The sequence below is a fragment of the Telmatherina bonti genome (assembly GCF_933228915.1).
Source record: "Telmatherina bonti genome assembly, chromosome: 21".
NCBI lineage: Eukaryota > Metazoa > Chordata > Actinopteri > Atheriniformes > Telmatherinidae > Telmatherina > Telmatherina bonti.
In genome coordinates this window covers 1336304-1351741 of record NC_136630.1, presented here as the reverse complement: position 1 = coordinate 1351741, position 15438 = coordinate 1336304, and the positions used below count along the sequence as shown (strand labels likewise).

Below are 15438 nucleotides of genomic sequence, written 5' to 3'. Positions count from 1 at the left end.
GCTAACTCAGGAATGTATCTGCTCAATTCTTTACCTTAAATCACAAATTCTGGACATTTCTCCAGACCTCCTATTCTGGTCTTTTAGCTTGTCTGATTTGTGATTTTTTATTTAAGTCTTCATCAGGAAAACCCTGATGCTACCTACTCCTCCGCTTGCTAACCTGCACATTAAACTGATGGATGGGGAGTTGTTACAACTTTGATTCTCACCATTTCAGATGGAAACTAGGCTTCTGATTGGATGAGAGGCTTTCTTTCTGCAAGTTCTTTCTAAGCAAACATGAATATATACAAATCTGACAATTGAAATTTTGAAGAGATGATTTTCTTTACAGCGGTTCAGTGAACCCACCATAAAAAATGGCTCTAAATTACCTTCAAGTCTTCAGGGATGAAGACCTTTCGAGCTTTCTTGATCATGGGCTGCGGCTTCAGCTCCTCAGCGGAGAATTTGCGCTTGCGTGGATCGAAAATGTCCTGACCAGGTATGCTGGACAAAGCCAGATCTGTTGGGTCCGGCTCGTAACCAACTGGAACCTGAATGGAATCTGGATCAATGGGACTGGGAGTGTTTCTGGAGTTTGGGATTCCTGTGTGAAGAAGAGGAATGATGGTTGTTAATTTTTTTTTTATTTTGTTTTTCCTTTTTTTTTCCTGATGTTTTAAAATATTTTTGTTTTTCTTTCTGCTTTTCATTTGGACTTTATTCAGTTATTTCCTCTTTTTCCTGGATATCTCACATTCCCTCCTTTTTTAAATTAATTTTGTAATAAGGGACATAATTTTGAGGAACGATCTAACCCAGTCCGAATGGGCTGTGTTCCGTGCCTCTATTGTTGAGGCGGCCAGCCGGAGCTGTGGCCGTAAAGTCGTTGGTGCCTGTCGTGGCGGTAATCCCAGGAACTCGTTGGTGGACTCCAGCAGGGAGGGATGCTGTCAAGCTTAAGAAGGAGTCCTATCGGGCCTCTGTGGAACTCACCGCCACTGCAGGTCGGAAAGGCTTCATCACTGTCCAGTTTTAAATCCCTTTCTTTAGTCACTTCAGTTACCACCTGTTTGAGCTGTTATTCTTGGCACGGCACTACAGGTCACAGAGTACGGACTAGTAGAGTATAGACGGTTTCTTTTGGACAGCAATAACCACAATGAACGATAAGAATGGCTGAAAAACATTCAATACAACTGGTCTTTCTGTACAATTACTATGCCCTGAAAAGCCTTAAGCTGATCCAGAATTCTGCAGCCAGAGTCCTGACCAGAACCAGCATGAGAGATCATATTTCTCCAGTTTTAGCCTCTCTTCATTGGCTGCCTGTTGAATCTAGAATAGAATTTAAAATCCTTCTCCTTACATATAAAGCCCTCCACAACCAGGCACCACTATATATCAAAGACCTCATAGTTCCTTATATACCAAGCAGAGTACTTCGTTCGCAGACTGCAGGCTTACTTGTGGTTCCTAGAGTCTCAAAGAGCCGAGCAGGAGGCAGAGCCTTTGGTTATCAGGCCCCTCTCTTATGGAATAAGCTCCCAGTTAGTGTTAGGGAAGCAGACACCCTCCCCACCTTTAAGACTAGGCTGAAGACTTATCTTTTTGATGAGTCCTATAGCTAGGGATGGTTAGCATCCCTTAGTTATGCTGCTATAGGTTTAGACTGCTGAGGGACATTTCCTGATACACTGAGCTTCTTTCTCTTTATCCCTATCTTTTACCCCCCCCAATAACAGTGTTGCATCATTAACATGTATGTCTCCTGTCTCAGCAGGTCTCCCTGGCCGGGAGTAGCAGTTCCTGTTGTCTGTTGTCTTTCTGTCCTCTTCCCCCCCACACAGCAGAGGCAGATGGCTGCCTGTCCTGAGCCGGGTTCTGCCGGAGGTTTCCTTCCTGTTAAAAGGGAGTTTTTTCCTTCCCACTGTCGCCAGTGTGCTTGCTCAGGATGGGAGATTGAGTTGGACTCAACTCAATCTGTTGGTTTCCTTATATAGGCTGTTATGAATTGGCCTTCATTATGTTTTCCCCTCTGTCTGTAAAGCGTCTTGAGATGGCATTGCCGTGATTTGACGCTATATAAATAAAGTTGAATTGAATTGAATTGAATCTAGGCCTACGGTCTATATTCTCTCCATCTGCACCATTTAGTCTTTACATTCGGTTGACTGCACTGTTCCAGGGTTGGCCAACTTCACCCCTTCAGAGCAGCAGTCCTGCAAGTGTTGGGAGTTTCGCTGCTGCAACACACCTCCTAACACTGATGTGAGTCACTACACTATTTCATTTTATTTTTAAATAATTTGCATTATTACATTGTACATATTTCTATTTTTTGGATTATTATATTTTTCTAACTTGTAAATATTTTAAAAGGTTCTATTTTAAAGAGCAACTGCTCAAATTTCATTGTTTTAGAACAATGATAATAAAAGGTGATTCTGATTCTATTAGATTTATTTTTAAGACATTTTAAAGAATAGATTTATTTTTTTATTTTTTGCAGATGCATTTTGCTGCCTCTGGTCACTTTTGTGGCACAAAAAAATTACAATAAAATATTCAAATTTTAAAAAAATTTCTGCTTTTTTTTAAAAAACAAATTACCTAAACAACCTAACCCTAATCTTAGGATTTTAACTCTAAACACCAATTTAATTGTTTCAATTATGGATGAAATTTGTGAGGGTGAAAACAGCACACATGTTGATTGGAGGCAGGGCTGGGTGATATAAAATATTTTCCTATCACGGTATTGTGTTTCATTTCAGACAGTATCAATATATATCACGATATAAATTAAATCACTATATTTGTCAAATGTAATTGTTTCATTGCTCATAACAGAAATATTAAATCACCAGCAGCTTGTTTTGATTTAAATATTAATTTTCTGTCATAGGTTAAACTTGACAAACATGCTGAAGGAACATGATTAAACAGTTTCAGATACTGAAAAAAAGTACAAAATAAACAAAGTAAAAGCAAAAGCATTCAAGTCTCAAAAGAAAATATGAACCAAACGGACCACTAAATTGTCTGGTCAACTCCATTTAAAAACAAAATATTAATTCTAAACATCAAGTTCTTCAGGGGAACAGACATAAATAAACATTTTAACATACAAAAATGTTTATATAATGTTTATATATAATGTTTATATGTTTTCATAATCTCTCCCTTTATATTTTCTTCAAAATAGCTTGTTTTTAAATAAAAATTTGAAATAAAAACAAAAGCCTTTTTGTTTCAATGAATCCTTAGTGCATATTAAAGTAGCTTTCAAAGACAACGGAAACAAAATAAAATGCTACCATCTTATGCTGTAAAGGGAATAAATAAGAGGAAAAAAAATCTAAAAACGTTCAAGTTTAACAAGAAAAAAAAATTACACAAAATGGACATATGGACAATTATGCGAATATCAATTAAATATGCTTGGAACCAAAACAGAATCTCCTCTCATCTGGTTTCTTTTTTAAAAAAAATAAAAATGAGTGTTGAAAATAAAACAATATATATTTAAAAAAAAGACATTCGAACTCCTTTGTGCACATTGAAGCAGCTTTCAAGACAACATAAACAAAATAGAAATATCAACTCGAATGTCGTCATCTTGTGCTGTGAGGCAATAAATGGGTGAAAAGGCCTAAAAAAAATCCCAGTTAGTGCTGCTGTCAATATTTTAAGTCTTGCAAAAGCCTACAGGTTGCGGGCCAGGAAGACAAGCCTATCCACTGCTTCAGGTTTTAAAGCTGCCCTGTGGCAAGTCACAATAGTACCCCCTGTGCTAAATACCGTCTCAGAAGGAGTTGCAGGGATGCACAATTAACGCTTTGCCAGGCAGCTAATTCTTGGAAAGTTTCTCTCGTGGATTTTCCACCACTGCAGGGGTCCATTCCACTGTCTGCACCTGGTGCCAGCAAGTCAAGATGTGGACATGTCTTCATTTCAAACCAACATTTCAGACACTGCTCTCATTTTGATGGCATCAACCTTTTCTACATTAATGTATTGCACCTTGAAGCATGGATCCACCAAGGTTGCAATATCAAGCAGTTCATCAGTCATCTGGTCATCATACTTTTCATCAAGGTATGCCATGACTGTCATCTTAAGGTCTTTTGTGGGCTGTGTTTCATCCTCAGATGGTTTCAGAATCAGCTTTCTGAAAAGATGAAGCATCGGCTTAAAGTATGACACACTCACATAACTTTCTCCAGAAAGTGAATCTGTGAAGTCCAGTAGTGGATTCAGGGCCCCATGCACATATTCTAGCACATCTAGGTCTTGCCAGGAGGGAACCAAGTGCCTGGTCTTCTTATCTGCACTGAGGACCTGAGAGATAGCTTTATGTTGCTCCAGTATCCTCTCAACCATTTTTTGGCGTGAACCCCACCTGGTAGGTGACTGTCACCAACTTGTGCTGGGGTAGGTGAAGCTCTTCCTGAGCAACAGCCAAGTCTCTCTTCTTGTTCCAAGAGAAATGGAAGGCAGCCACCACTTTCTTACACACACCCACAGCTTGCTCCACCCTCTTGTCTTTTCCAGCTTTCTTTGTGGATAAAAGGTAATCGACAAAAACACTCATTAATAGTCGAAAATCAAATTAATGTAAGGTTTTTTTGCAACCAGAACTAAAATTCCCAGCCCTGAAAACATGCATATTACTACTTCATTGCTTATAAAAAATAAATAAATAAATAAATTTAAAAAAAAAAAAAAAAAGGTGACAGTAGGTGATTCTATTATTTTCGTTGTTTAATCACTTTTTACGTTTTGTATTGAGGTGTCCCATTTGCCGAAATGATTTCATGTTCTGTTTGGACAACAGAAAGAAAAGTTGTTGTAAGGCATTAGCTAACAGGGAATGAATGAATGATGAAGTCCCAAAGCCCTGAATTATAACCCGGGTCCAGTTGTTTAAGGATGTAGCCTTGACTACATTTGTCCCACTATTGATTGTGATGCAGACTTGTTTGTTTTTTATTCCCCAAGATACAAGCACTTCTGACAGTCCTAAAGCAATGACTTCACCTGTATGGTCATCAGGAAAGTGGGCAGTTTGAAGACATTTGCTTTTCAAATTCCAATCCTGGTTGATGTAGTGGGCAGTGAGGCTAAGGTAAGTAGGGCTGGGAGATTAATCGATTAAATCAATTAATTAGAATTTGCTGTTTATGAGGATTTATTTTTATGAAAATCAAGATTTTTTTTTTGCCCCGCCAGCACCTTTTGGGCTTCCGTACCTTATAGTGACGTCAGTGCGCTCCCGCTGGTTTCCCACAGAAATGCAAAAACACAACAAAAACAACGTGGCAGCTAGAAACGTACAACAAGCGCCCCCTCTGCATTTCCATTACATTTTTTTTTTTTTTTGCAAAATAAAAACAATATTTGTACATTTTGACAAACAACAATTGTGATTTGCGGATGTTTCCGTTGAACAATGTTTAGCACATTAGCATCACATTTCGTAATTGCGGTTAAAGCAAAGTGGGCACGTAGCGTTATTTTAGGGTTTTCTACTTGCTGCTGAGAATTTGCTTTGGATTTTCAAAGATTTTCTCCCTCAACTTCTTTTCCAAAACTCTTAAATTCACTGTTATTTATTCCACACCGTGCCATCTTTACCGGGAATTAACTGGTCACGTCCCCCCACGTCACGTCTGCGGACACGTAAATGCAAAAATTTCTGTATCGAAATGTATGAAAAACCACCTCTTGAGATAGTAAAATCTTTTATAGCAGCGGTTTTTATGGAAATATTTAGTTTTTGCAAAGTTTCTAGGTGTGATGGAAACGCAGGTTTTCAGTGTGGGAGGGGGCGCATGCCACTGGGGTCTGAAGCCAGATGACATGTTCGTCTTTCTCACCAAAAATGTGTAAATCAAACAAAAAACCCCAAGAATGTAATAATACATGTATGTTAGAAATATAGCTTTAATTAACATTCAGGGATTTTTTTTAAAAATAGTATTTTGTATCAAAGAGGTCAACTTTCTCTAAACACATGTTAAGTGTAAAGAAACTTTCATTTTTATTCCCTCATTGCCAATGTGGGAAATTGTTTTGGTTATTTAATGTCAAAATACTTTAAAAGGAATCACTAATTTTCTTCCAAGAGGAGGCATTTCTATTTATTTATTTATCTGTTTTTTTTTATTTTAGAATAAAATTACACAAGTGAGATGAGGTCTATTCTTAAATGTATGATCAAAACTTAAAAACTATCTCACAGTGGAAACGCACTAAGTACAACTTATAATGTTTACAGAGGCAGTGCCTGCATCTCTTTTTACAATCTTGTTTAACAGCTTGTTTAGTTGCACTTTAAATTTAGGTAAACTCCTAGGCTGATCGCAATAAAAGCATTTTTGAAAAAGACATTGACATTTTCAATTTTTTTTTTTTTTTTTCAGGGGAAAAAAAAATCGATTAAAATCAGAAATCAGATTTGTTTTTAAAAAATCAGATTTTATTTTTTGGCCATATTGCCCAGCCCTAAAGGTAAGGGTTTGACGTGCGACTTGACCACATGTCGGATGTGGTAGCGAAGTACGACACACTTTGCAGCTGCTTCTAAGCCGTCGCTCTGCACTCTGAATAACGCTTTGGAAGTGCTACCTAAGAGAAAAGTTTACGCCAAGGGAGTTGGTAACGAGGGTCAATTACCTTAATTAGCTGCTTGAATCCATCATTTTTGACCGTGTTTATTGGTAGCATGTCTTTAGCAAGACAGTAGACTATTGCATTTGTTATGTTGCCATGTCTCTTCCTTTTTTGTCGTATGGAATAACGCTGGAGAAAGCTGACTCTATGGACTGCTGCACTGGTTGTTACCTGGTTTGAGATTAAGAACCGACCCTCGTTTCAGTCTGAGATTGTGTGTGCTGTAGCAGGTGGCACTGCTTCAGGTGATAAAAAAAAGATTGGTTGTATTTCCAGACTTTGTAGAAACATGCCGTCTACACAAATTACAGTGCACGCTTTTTGTCAGACTTCAAACAACCGAAACACCTCCACACTACCGAACTTCTTTGGCCCTTGCTTTCAACAATATCTTCATCATTTGAAGCTTGAGCCGTGTCCTTTTCAGTAATCTGGTCACTCAAGTCAGTTTTTTCTCCAGATGGAACACTAACCCTAACCCTAACCCTATCAAACTTGGTCATGGACGCAGCATGTCAGCACAACAAAATGTCTTTGTACAACCACATTTTTGCAACCATGAAAAACAACTTATGAAAACATGGTAATAAATTTTGATTATTTTAGTTATCTCAAGAGATTTGGAACAGTCTTGAGCAGATAACAAAACAGCTGTTTGAGGTCAGTTACCAACTTGAAGCTTGGTCTTGGATGTAGCATGTCCAGCCAAGGTTTCTGGAAGACTATAAATGAACTATAAATGTTTTTGCATCTTTTTGGAAAAAAAAAGAAAACAAAGAACAGACAAGTTATGAACAAAACAAAAGACATTTTAGTTATCTAAGGAGATTTAGAACAGTCTTGAGCAAGCAGCAATACAGCTGCTGGAGGCCACAAGGCAGTTTTTTTGTTTTTTTTTCAGTGCTACAAACTTGAAGCTTGGTCTTCAAGGCAGCAGCCCAACACAGTCTTTATAAAACTTCTAATACTTTAGCAAGTTCGTCAGCTGGCTTCAGAGCATTCAGAACAGTCTTGAACAACAGCAAAACAGCTGTTTGAGGCCACCAAACAGTTTGCATTTCAGTGCAACACACTTGAAGCTTGGTCTTGGAGGCAGCAGTCCAACACAGTTTTATATAAAACTTCTAATACTTTAGGAATTTTGGGGGAAAAAAACAAGCTTGAAAGGAAACATCAATTCAAATCACCTAGCTTTAGACTGTTCAAAACAGTCTTGCACAGACAGCAAAACAGCTGTTTGAGGCCCAGTCTATGAAAGCAGTTTGTTTTTCAGTGCTACAAACTTGAAGCTTGGTCTTGGAGGCAGCAGTCCAACAAAGTTTTTATAAAACTTCAAATACTTTAGCAAGTTCGTCACCTGGCTTCAGAACATTCAGAACAGTCTTGAAACACATTAAAACAGCTGTTTGAGGTCCAGTCTATGAAAGCAGTTTGTTTTTTAGCGCTACAAACTTGGAGCTTGGTCTTGGACGCAGCATCTCCAGCCCAACAAAAAGTCTCTGGAAGACTTCAAATGTTTTTGCAAGTTTCGATGGCTATTGGAGGTTAAGTGTGTAGGTCATGCCAAGGAGTAAACAACAAGCTTTTGCAAGATTTCCAATATTGGTAAGGACTGGGATTCCCTCAATGACAATGCCTACAGCATCTGGTGCATGGCAAACATACATCTTCAACGGATGCATCTTCAAGTCCTCATGCACAATGTTCTCTGGTGTTCCCTTTATGACACAAAATAGAAAACAAAATGACTACAAATTCTAAATGCTTGAATAAAGACTTTCAATGACTTCCAGACCAGTCCAATATACTTACTTGGTAGTCAGAAATCAGCTCCTGCCCACTTTCCCCCATGTATTCAATGAGACATCTCAAAGTAACCTCTCTTTTCTTCAAGAAGAAACACTTGGATCCTAAAGCGATAATAAATAATAAAGAAAAGAACAAACATTTTAAAGAACAAAGTATTTTTTGCTTTATACAGGAGACAGATTTTCAGGTACAAAACCTAATTTAAAAAATGGACTGAATATCTGAAGTGGCTTCTATGCATCTTAAGTGTTTGCATGAACTAAATTTGCTTTGCTGCCAGACAACCTAAAGGTCAAACAGACTAAAAATGGTATTAATGCATACTATTTCCACAGACCAGTCAATTATTCAGGTATGAAAAGGCTTTTTGTGCCATGTTTTTAACCATCCTCTGAACTGTGTGTATTTTGAAATTGGAAGCCCAAGAGATGTCTGTAAATTTTAATTTGAGGTTTTTCTGATTAAATAAGACAATTGAGCACGAATCAAATCAATTCTATATTTATATAAATAAAATCTGTTTAGCCTGTTCTGTCCCACCTGTATAAGCTCCATCATCAACTTCTTAATGCGCTGTCCAACTGCTCCCCCCTTCTCACTGAACAGTTCCAGAAGTTTTGGAGTGTACTTATCCAGGTTGGACATAAATGTTGATTCCAGAGGAACAGCTGTGCATCTTAGGAACTCTGCATTTATCTGGAAAACAACAAAAACTGTTAATTGGGAATTTTAGTGGTGAAAATACTGGCAACTTTGTAATCTCATGCAATCAATTATTTTATAATATTAAAACAATGGAAAATTGTGGATCTTCTGTACACATGCAAATCAAATCAGACATCTTAAAGTCAAAATATGGTGACCTAGGTTTATTAAATACAAAATCACACAAACAATTAATTAACTAGGGCTGGGTGATATATTGAATATACTGGAGATATCGTGGCTAAACCCTGTGCGAATATAGAAAATGCCTATATTCGTCATATTGGAGTATCCTGTTGTCACGCAGTTGTTTTTAGCTGTGGGCGGAGTTTCCTCCCTCCTCGACTCTGCACTGCTTTACACAGAGAGTTAAAGCAAGCGCACCTCGTTACGTACATAACGTGAGCTACGTGCTACGTCATGAGAGGCAGCGTGTAGCCACTGTTGCCCACTTGGTGACTTTCTCGCTAAATCTGGCGACTTCTTGTGAAAAGCGACAAATCTAGCGACTTTTACAGGAGTTATTGGAGACTTTCCTGGTGTTTTGGCGACTGACTTTAAAGCGCATATTGTAAAGTTATTGTCAGAAGGAGAGTCTCTCCCCGTCCTAAAGCACTCAGTCGCTCCGGCTGCAGCTGCAGTAGTCAGAGGAGCAGAGAGGACACCTGCACGACTCCACCTACAGTCACAATGAACAGCCAAATCCGCCACTGATCCCGCTCTGGATTACAGAGTGGGACGTAAATTACAAAGTTTTTCACGTCACGCAAAAATAATTCTATTTGATTACATTCACAACCTCTGTCACTTACTCACCTCATCCGACACAAGCATATTTATCTAGCTCCTCATGTCTCTAGAAAGTACAGAAAGCAGTGGGAATCAAATCCGAATTAAAAGCTGGCTGAAGCCGTTTATTGGAGACGATACGAGGACATTCTGCCTGGATTATAAGACTGATTTCTACACTAAACTCTGCGATTAAAAAAATACACAACAACTCAAAAACATATCCATAAAGCAAAGCCTTATAATAGTTCATCATTTGAAAAGTCCCCCCTAGAGCACCTATTTTCATACGTTGCATTTATTATATCATGCAAAGTCACTTTATTTTGTTTTAAAATGACATGTTTCTGCCACTGCTTTAACTGTTCAATAAATACGGTTTTGATCAGTTTGCTTCATTACAATTTCATCCTTTTGGCATGAATGTTTAAAATCAGCATATCTTAATGCAGTATGAACAATTATGTTCTAATGGAGACACAAAATCATCTTACTGATGTGACTGTATGCACCAAAGTATTAATTCAAGGCTGAGGTAAATACCGAGATATATATCGTATATCGTGACATGCCATAAAAATATTGGGATATTACTAAAAGGTCATATCGCCCAGCCCTAAAATTAACATTACATGACCTGGGGTAAAATTGTTTACCTGTAGTGGGTCGAACAGAGCAGGCCATCGTTCTTTAAACTGCCACCTTTGGAGAGTGGGAGACCACTTCTTGCCTTCTCCAGCTATACGTCTGAGCCATCAATTAATGGTTGTGACACAGTCCTTTTTTTTGATGGCTGTGATTAGATCAACTCTCAGTTTTTCAAGGGTGTCATCTGTTTCCCCATGTGGATGTGAAGGAAGGTAATTTACCTTCACCCTCTTTGGTTTCTTCACATTTTTCGCAACTTTTCTTTCATCCTCTGGTTTGTGTTTCAGTGAGTTTTCTCAGGAGTTCAGGGCTTCCCAGTGCTTTACGCTTGGTCTGGTAGTTTCCACATTTGTATTTAAGGCTTTGCTGCCACCCATAACTTCCATTAAAAGACCCAGGCTCTTTTAAGCAGGGATGCTTGTCAACCAATGCCTGTGCAACTTCACATCTTTGGGCATCATTGAGGTAAGCTGTGTAAGAAAACATAACCTCTGCCAGGCGTTCCAGAATGTCAGATTTGACACTTGGGGATGTGAGTCGGGTGCCTTCTCTTAAATAGATATCATTGCCTTGTCTTAAAGCCAATTCCGTGTTGTGTGAGAACGTTGGAATGGGAAACACAGCTGGCCACGGGCTCTGCCTTTCAGAAGGGGATGGACTCAGAATTACAGTATCATTTCAGCATACAGAAAGATTCTCAGACTCACTTGAGCATGCCGCATTAGAGATATCAGGTGTGCTTTCCGGAGGAAAAGCTGTCAGCATCAAGGTTACTGGTACATACACTACTTTGAGTGTGTCTTTATCTTTCAAGTTATTAGTAGATGTAAGAGTGAAGAAGTCATCAAAGTCATCATCTTTGTACTGAAGACTTATATCTGTGTCAATGGAAAGATGCTCCTTAATGGCTTCAACCAACTCTGCCACAGTAGAGGGTATTCCATGATTGAGTGTCACCTTCTTCGCTTCATGATGAATGAGGACTCGAAATCTTACAGGTTGCTCCATATCTTTGAAGACAGAAAACATATGATTCTCAGCACTTGAAACAGATGTGACGCTTTAACGTCACCATGCGCTTTCTTGTAACAATATAGGCTGACAGAGGACACACATCACTTAGAGTCTCTGTTGATCAAAAAGAGTTGTGTGAACAGTTTGCTCCAAATAATATGCATGATAGTGTTCATCATACCATGATATCTGCTGCCTTACAATAAAATGTACTCTTTCCCCAAAAATTGCAATCTGCATAATCTCTGCAAAATCAGGAAGACCTGCAGTTGAGCCATAGGCCACAATCATGCCTTTTGAGTACCTTGTTCCCTGGTAAGTGGCTGTGTCAGTCAGGTGAACTTCAGTCTGTGAAGGGTAAAGAAACCTGATTGATTCCTGAATATCTCCATGCAGAACATCTAACGGTATTGTTTTTATCCTTACAACACTAACAGCTGGCAAAACTGTAGTAGAATGCAAGTGATGGCTTAGCAGTAGTTGGTGCTTTGTAGCCAGGGAAAGGAGTATGTTCTTGAAGTTTCCAGTATGTCTTACAATCCGTTTAAACTGACTATGTTTTGCTTCAAATCTCATAGTCCAGAAAGCCACCAGAGGTCCAAAAGCTTTTTATTAATGTTGGGTAGTGTTCCAAGAAGTGGTGCTTTGGAATCAAAGCTTCATTTGGAAATACTTCCTGGAATCTGTGTCTGTGTTCAGAAATTTTTGAGTCCAGATATGCTATGCTTTCTTCCTCATTGACTGGAGCAATAACAAGTTCAATAATGTCTTTTAAAGACATAAGCAAAAGCCAAGCTGAATCCCCGACAGGTATTTTGTCTCCAACAATGAAAGGCAGCAATCGTATGAGGGCCCAGTTTTCATGTGCATTTCCTCCGATCTTTTTCCGTGAGGAGAAGGTTGCAGGCACTGGCTGAGGACGGTCAGTTTTGTCACCCCACTTATATGGAAAAGTTAAGATGGCACTAGATGGCCTCTCCCTGAGCCGTCACCTTATCGTGGTGGAGGGGTTTGTGCGTCCCGAAGATCCTAGCAGCTATGTTGTCGGGGGCTTTATGCCCCTGGTAGGGTCACCCATGGCAAACAGGTGTCTAGGGGAGGGACCAGACCAAGCACGGCTCATCGACCTCTATGATGACGACTAACCTGGGGATGAATGTTCCCTTGCCCGGACGCGGGTTACCGGGACCCCCCTCTGGAGCCAGGCCTGGAGGCGGGGTACGAGAGCGAGCGTCTGGTGGCCGGGCCTTCGCCCATGAGGCCCAGTCGGGCTCAGCCCAAAAGGGTTACATGGGCCCCACCTCCCGTGGGCTCACCATCTGCGGGAGGAGCCGTAGGGGTCTGGTGCAATGTGAGCTGGGCGGCAGCAAGGGGCGGGGACCCTGGCGGTCCGATCCCCGGCTGCAGAAGCTGGCTCTAGGGACGTGGAACGTCACCTCTCTGGTGGGGAAGGAGCCTGAGCTTGTGCGCGAGGTTGAGCGGTTCCGACTAGATATAGTTGGACTCACCTCGACGCATGGCTTGGGCTCTGGAACCAGTACCCTCGAGACGGGCTGGACCTTCTTCCACTCTGGAGTTGCTCATGGTGAGAGGTGCCGAGCAGGTGTGGGCATTCTCATCAGCCCCCAGCTTGGTGCCTGCACGTTGGGGTTTACCCCGGTGGATGAAAGGGTAGTTTCCCTTCGCCTCCGGGTGGGGGGACGGGTCCTGACTGTTGTCTGTGCTTATGCACCAAACAGCAGTTCAGAGTACCCACCCTTTCTGGGGTCCTTGGAGGGAGTGCTGGAGGGTGCTCCTTCTGGGGACTCCATTGTTCTGCTGGGGGACTTCAATGCTCACGTGGGCAATGACAGTGAGACCTGGAGGGGAGTGATTGGGAGGCATGGTCCCCCCCCTCTGAACCCAAATGGTGTTTTGTTATTGGACTTCTGTGCTCGTCATGGATTGTCCATAACGAACACCATGTTCCAGCATAAGAGTGTCCATATGTACACCTGGCATCAGGATTCCCTGGGCCGCAGTTCAATGATCGACTTTGTAGTCGTATCGTCAGACCTGCGGCCACATGCCTTGGACACTCAGGTGAAGAGGGGGGCGGAGCTGTCAACTGATCACCACCTGGTGGTGAGTTGGCTCAGATGGTGGGGGAGGAAGCCGGTCAGAGCTGGCAGGCCCAAACGTGTTGTGAGGGTCTGCTGGGAACGTCTGGCTGAGTCCCCTGTCAGAGCGAGCTTCAACTCCCACCTTCAGCAGAGCTTCGAACATGTCCCGGGTGAGGCGGGGGACATTGAGTCCGAATGGGCTGTGTTCCGTGCCTCTATTGTTGAGGCGGCCAGCCGGAGCTGTGGCTGTAAGGTCGTTGGTGCCTGTCGTGGCGGTAATCCCAGGACTCGTTGGTGGACACCAGCAGTGAGGGATGCCGTCAAGCTGAAGAAGGAGTCCTATCGGGCCTTCTTGGCCTGTGGGACTCTGGAGGCAGCTGATGGGTACCGACAGGCTAAGCGGCATGCGGCTTTGGCTGTTGCCGAGGCAAAAACTCGGGCATGGGAGGAGTTCAGCGAGGCCATGGAGAAAGATTTCCGGACGGCTTCGAGGAGATTCTGGTCCACCATCCGGCGGCTCGGGGGGGGGAAGCAGTGCTCCATCAATACTGTGTACAGTGGAGATGGGGAGCTGCTGACCTCAACTCGGGACGTTGTGGGTCGGTGGAGGGAATACTTCAAAGACCTCCTCAATCCTACCAACACGTCTTCCCATGAGGGAGCAGAGCTGGTGGATTCAGGGGTGGACTCTCCTATCTCTGGGGCTGAAGTCGCTGAGGTGGTCAAAAAGCTCCTTGGCGGCAAGGCCCCGGGGGTGGATGAGATCCGCCCGGAGTTCCTTAAGGCTCTGGATGCTGTGGGGCTGTCCTGGCTGACACGCCTCTGCAGCATCGCGTGGACATCGGGGGCAGTTCCGCTGGATTGGCAGACTGGGGTGGTGGTCCCCCTCTTTAAGAAGGGGGACCGGAGGGTGTGTTCCAATTACAGGGGAATCACACTCCTCAGCCTCCCTGGTAAGGTCTATTCAGGGGTCCTGGAGAGGAGGGTCCGCCGGATAGTCGAATCCCGGATTGAGGAGGAGCAGTGTGGTTTTCGTCCTGGTCGGGGAACAGTGGACCAGCTCTATACCCTCTCTGGGGTCCTGGAGGGGGCATGGGAGTTTGCCCAACCAGTCTACATGTGCTTTGTGGACCTGGAGAAGGCGTTCGACCGTGTCCCCCGGGGGCTCCTGTGGGGGGTACTCCGGGAGTATGGGGTACCGGACCCCCTTGTACAAGCTGTCCGGTCCCTGTATGACAGGTGTCAGAGCTTGGTCTGCATTGCCGGTAGTAAGTCGGATCCGTTTCCGGTGAGGGTTGGACTCCGCCAAGGCTGCCCTTTATCACCGATTCTGTTCATAACTTATATGGACAGAATTTCTAGGCGCAGCCGAGGGGTTGAGGGGATCCGAGTTGGTGGCCTCAGGATTGGGTCCCTGCTTTTTGCGGATGACGTGGTCCTGTTGGCTTCATCTGGTCGTGATCTCCAGCTCTCGCTTGAGCGATTCGCGGCCGAGTGTGAAGCGGCTGGGATGAGAATCAGCACCTCAAAATCTGAGACCATGGTCCTCAGCCGGAATAGGGTGGATTGCCCTCTCCGGGTCGGGAGTCAGGTCCTGCCTCAAGTGGAGGAGTTTAAATATCTCGGGGTCTTGTTCACGAGTGAGGGAAGGATGGAGCGTGAGATCGACAGACGGATCGGCGCGGCGTCTGCAGTAATGCGGACTCTG

At 42.5% G+C, this 15438-nt stretch overlaps 1 pseudogene across 1 annotated transcript in view; it reads right to left on the bottom strand.

Annotated features, from left to right (window-relative positions):
• The window catches only part of LOC306771818 (hepatic leukemia factor-like), a 57485-nt pseudogene that overhangs the window by 10894 nt on the left and 31153 nt on the right, over window positions 1-15438 (bottom strand). Inside the window, exon 3 of the transcript in view lies at window positions 378-592. The product of the transcript in view is annotated as a hepatic leukemia factor-like (transcript). The remainder of the gene's footprint in view (window positions 1-377; window positions 593-15438) is intronic.